A 5,724-nucleotide genomic window follows, 5' to 3' on the forward strand; every position below is an offset into this window, starting at 1 on the left:
TTACAAATACCACATTTACTGCATCAGGGAGAACATGCCAATGCCTTATTCCAAAGTTACTCTGATGTGGGTATTCAAAAGGAAGCCTTCTGTTCACTAAAACACTCCCCCAAGATGCTGCAATCCCCTCTCTAAAGAAACAGAGCACAAGGTTTGTGTACCTGAAATAATTACATTTTTAAGAACATAATTAAATCTATGTTGTAAATACTTCTTTTATTTGACAAAAGTATACATGCTCTTTGAAATGTCTTTTTTATAATAACTGTCTTCTCTAACCCAGAATTAACATGAAAAAAGTAAGCAGATTGGGGGGAAATTCTTATTTCTATTATTATTGTTATAAACACAAAAAATGAATTCTTCACGGTGTGTGTGAGCTTAGCTGGTTTTAAGCAAACATCTCTAGACTTTAATGATGCTAGAATTTAATAAGCTTTTTAGTAGCACCTTGTAATAAGGCAGTCTGCCCACATTTTCTGATTTGTGAATATCACAACTGTACATCAACTTACACACCCCCAGGCCACAGTAAGGCCCAGCTCTGGCCCTGCTGTGGGCATTGAAAGCCTTTGGTTTATCATTAGCCTAAAAATGCATATAGTTGGATTCTATAATGTTTTCTAGATTTTTTTTTCTTTTTCCTGTGTCAAGAAAAGAGGGAAAATGTAAATTTTCATGTGGCCTGAAATGGACATCTTCTGGGAATCAGGACTTGTGTTAACTGTACATAGCCTTCCCTCTGGAACACAGAACTTCTGCCCATTTCAATATTTTCAAAATGTATTATTAGGAAACATAGAATAATAAAACATGAAATGAGGCAAAAGGGTAGGAATTTAGCTTTTGTTTTGCTTTAGATAGAGAGGTTTTGTCTCAATCTTGGAATGGATTTAACATTAGAGGTGGTTAAACTAGGCTGGAAACAACTTTTAAGGGAGAGCAAGACTCGTATTCACCTCTTTGGAATTATGTAGATTAAAGCTACTTGGAGGATTAAAAGGGATGGAAGAGATTAGTAAGTGACATTGCTGCTGTTAAGTAGCTTCAGTCGTGTCCGACTCTATGCAACCCCAGAGACAGGAGCCCACTAGGCTCCCTCGTCCCTGGGATTCTCCAGGCAAGAACACTGGAGTGGGTTGCCATTTCCTTCTCCAATGCATGAAAGTGAAAAGTGAAAGTGAAGTCGCTCAGTTGTGTCTGACTCCTAGTGACCCCATGGACTGCAGCCTTCCAGGCTCCTCCGTCCATGGGATTTTCCAGGCAAGAATACTGGTGTGGGTTGCCATTGCCTTCTCCAGTAAGGAACATTAGAAGAGTTCATATAGCAGAATTTTTTAAAGGCGTTGGTCAATTTAGCATTAAGAAAAATAAAGGGAAAGCGTCTTGTAATTTGTGTGTGTGTGAATAGTAAGCCTATTTTCATAGCTCTTACTGTTCTTACCCCCAAGACACATACCCACAGATTTATCTATACATGGTTCATATAGACATGGGTCTGACTAGAGATGCCAGAAGCTTCCTTGGCATCTACTAGCACTGGGCTTCCTGGTGGTCGTCGTGTCTGACTTTTGTGACCTCGTGGACTATAGCCCACCAGGCTCCTCTGTCCATGGGATTTCCCAGGAAAGAATACTGGAGTAGTTGTCATTTCCTTCTCCACGGGCTATTTCTAGTCCAGGGATTGTCTTGTCTCTTGGGCAGGTGGATTCTTTTACCACTGAGCCCCCTGGGGAGCCCAATATATAGTATACGGCATCTATAATTATGTAGTGTGAAAATGTGTCAGTTGCTCCATCGTGTCTGACTCTGTCCAGACAGGCCCATGGACTGTAGCCCACTGGCTCCTCTGTCCATGAGATTTCCCAGGCAAGAATACTGGAGTGAGTTACCATTTCCTTCTCCAGGGGATCTTCCCAACCAAAGGGATCAGACCAGGGTCTCCTGCATTCCAGGCGAATTCTGTATCAAATGAGCCACTGGTCTTCTTAACTTTCACTAAACATTGATTTCCAAAATAGATTCTTTCAGAAATTCTTCCCTCTATCCTCTTCAGAGAAAATAGACAATTATCTTAACACATAAACATCTCTTACCCCAAGTTTACAAGAATATGGATCAGGAGTTTGACCTATCACTTGAAAAACTGCCCGTCTTTAACATGGAGGCTGATGAAAGAAGTGTAAAAATAGTAGTGGAAACTGTTTTACATGATGGCTGAAGCTGTAAGTGTGGGGGAAAGAAGAGCCTCTGAGAAAAGAGAATTGGGAGAAAAAGTAGAGTTCGCTTTGTTTCTAAATACCCTAATTGGAACATATAAAAAGCAAAGCATAGTTTTATCACAAAGCATAATTTTATCCTCAAAAAATGTAAAGGAAATAGAATTGTCAGAAAAGAAGGGCTATGTTTGTGCTAGGAAGAGAGCTGTAAAGTATATTTTTTAAGGAAGTCAAACTTCAACCAAGGCCTTGGTTTTTTTAGCTTGAGGCTCAAACTGTAAAAATTAGAAGAAACTCTGTCTCTAGGACTAGATCAAAGGGTTTGTATTATGGATCCCAGCACTAGCTCTGCATGAACTGTCTCTCTCCCTTTACCCTAAGCTCTATAATGTGATTGATTCTCTCACTCTGGGCTTCAGGCTGCCACTTTCCTTTGTGCTAAAAACTTAGAACTATTATTAACATTGTTATCTGATTATTCAGTTCAGTTCAGCTCAGTCGCTCAGTCGTGTCCGACTCTTTGCGACCCCATGAATCGCAGCACACCAGCCCTCCCTGTCCATCACCAACTCCCAGAGTTTACCCATATTCACGTCCATTGAGTCAGTGATTCCATCCAGCCATCTCATCCTCTGTCGTCCCCTTCTCCTCCTGCCTCCAAACCCTCCCAGCATCAGAGTCTTTTCCAGTGAGTCAACTCTTTGCATGAGGTGGCCAAAGTATTGGAGTTTCAGCTTTAGCATCATTCCTTCTAAAGAAATCTCAGGGCTGATCTCTTTCAGAATGGACTGGTTGGATCTCCTTGCAGTCCAAGGGACTCTCAAGAGTCTCCTCCAGCACCACAGTTCAAACGCATCAATTCTTCGGTACTCAGCTTTCTTCACAGTCCAACTCTTACATCCATACATGACCACTGGAAAAAACCATAGCCTTGACTAGACGGACCTTTGTTGGCAAAGTAATGTCTCTGCTTTTGAATATGCCATCTAGGTTGGTCATACCTTTTCTTCCAAGGAGTAAGCATCTTTTAATTTCATGGCTGCAATCACCATCTGCAGTGATTTTGCAGCCCAAAAAATAAAGTCTGACACTGTTTCCACTTTTTCCCCATCTATTTCCTATGAAGTGATGGGACCAGATGCCATGATCTTTGTTTTCTGAATGTTGAGCTTTAAGCCAACTGTTTCACTCTCCTCTTTCACTTTCATCAAGAGGCTTTTTAGTTCCTCTTCACTTTCTGCCATAAGAGTGGTGTCATCTGCATGTCTGAGGTTATTGATATTTCTCCCAGCAATCTTGATTCCAGCTTGTGCTCCTTCCAGCCCAGCATTTCTCATGATGTACTCTGCATAGAAGTTAAATAAGCAGGGTGACAATATGCAGCCTTGATGTACTCCTTTTCCTATTTGGAACCAGTCTGTTGTTCCATGTCCAGTTCTAACTGTTGCTTCCTGACCTGCATACAGGTTTCTCAAGAGGCAGGGCAGGTGGTCTGGTATTCCCATCTCTCTCAGAATTTTCCACAGTTTATTGTGATCCACACAGTCAAAGGTTTTGGCATAGTCAATAAAGCAGAAATAGATGTTTTTCTGGAACTCTCTTGCTTTTTCCATGATCCAGTGGATGTTGGCAATTTGATCTCTGGTTCCTCTGATTATTAGTTATTGGTAAATACCAAATGTCCCTGTGCTCAGACATCCTACTGTGATCCCATGGACTGTAGCCTGCCAGGCTTCTCTGTCCGTGGCATTTTCCAGGCAAGAATCCTGACATGGGGTGCCATTTCCTCCTCCAGGGAATCTTCCCAACCCAGGGCTCGAACCCAAGATCTCCTGCATCTTCTGCATTGGGAGGAGGCTTCTTTACCACTAGCACCACCTGAGAAGTGGGTGTAGACCGAATCGATCTGAGCTGAAAGAACCGAGTAATGATGTTGAAGAGTCACATTTAACAGCTGAGTTGTATACCCTTTAAAACTTACAGGTGAGTGGAAAATTTGCCCTCTTCCTAAATTATAAATTTCTTGAAGCATGATCTGTCTCTCCCTATGGTATATTCATTCAACTTTGAACAACTCAGCTAATCTGAGTAGTGATTCATCTGTCACTAGAGGGGGTTAAAGCATTTCTGACCTCTGTTGTCACAGAGAAAGCTTCTAGAAAGTTGTCCTTTCTCCCACTTGGTATGTGTGGGAGTATTAAACCCCAAATAGAACAGTGCTAAACTTTTTTTTTTCATGTTTTGTTTTTCTATAAACAAACTTTATCTGTGGCCTTGTAGCAGACCGTCAGTTCCAGGAAACACACAGCTAACAATGTCATTCTCCTTGTATTGCACATAATAGAAAAACAGAGTTTAAGTAAATATTTGAATTAGGACAATTTGAAAATTTTAACTTTGGAGTAGCCTTTCCCTGACATGTATTGATCATTTTTTTCCAGAATGGTTGTTTCAGTAGATTCAGTATGCAATAGCTACACCCTTTAAATGAAGTTTGTTCACCTTAACATACCATACAGTAACAGAGTATAATCTTAGACTCAGCATTTGCAGAATGGAACTCAAATTTGGAGGTTCAACTCCTGCTGTGTATCAAAGAAAAGCTGATCTATAAATAGCCGTAGAGCAACACCTAGTGCTAAAGGCAGATATAGCAGAAACATCACTGGTCACAACTGGCTCATTAAATTTAAGGTTAATATTGCAATTGGATGGCTCTTTTCACTGGTACTTTAACCATGGAATTATTCCATGAAATGACAGGCATGGACCTGCTGATCTCTAAGGTTCTTTTAGACTCTTTCTCTCTGTGATCGTCCAGTTGGGTTATTACTATGTACTTTTCATTCTCTGCCCCACATTTTTCTTAGTGAATTTATCCATTAGATAAAGGAGGCTTGCTTAGACCTGGCTTTTTTACCTTTTAGGTCAATTAGCTTTGTGTGGATTGTGAGGAAGAAATAGAAGTGTTTTTGTACTGGGACAATGCTGTGGGGAAGTTCCAAGAAATGTGCTCTCTCCTCTTTAAAAAAATAAATACCAGGGCAAGATATCTGTATTGTTGAAAAAGGAAAGTGTGGGCCTTTGTACACAAAAACGATAGCATCATCTGCTAATAGTAGGTAATATTTATACTATGCTACCCAACGCCTATGTCATAAAGATACACTTGGTTTATTATTATAATAGTTATCCTAGCCCAGGAAAGATCACACTATCATCTGTATGGAAATACAATAGGATCATAAGTTTACATAGACAAATTCTCCCAAGTGAAAGTTTTTTATGTCTTTGTTATTTCATTTTTCTGCAGATTAGGGGGGGAATACTTGTTATTTATGGAAAGAGGTCAGATTAAAAAAATAAAGTCTTTGAATATGCATAGATCTATAGAAAACATTAAATTAGGTCGATCACCATGAACATGAACTGCTTTAAAAGTTGGCATCACCAGTGGATTAAAAAGGTGTGTACAAAACACTGCTATATTTAAAATGGATAACCA

The sequence above is a fragment of the Oryx dammah genome, unplaced genomic scaffold (genome assembly GCF_014754425.2).
Source record: "Oryx dammah isolate SB20612 unplaced genomic scaffold, SCBI_Odam_1.1 HiC_scaffold_2, whole genome shotgun sequence".
Lineage (NCBI taxonomy): Eukaryota > Metazoa > Chordata > Mammalia > Artiodactyla > Bovidae > Oryx > Oryx dammah.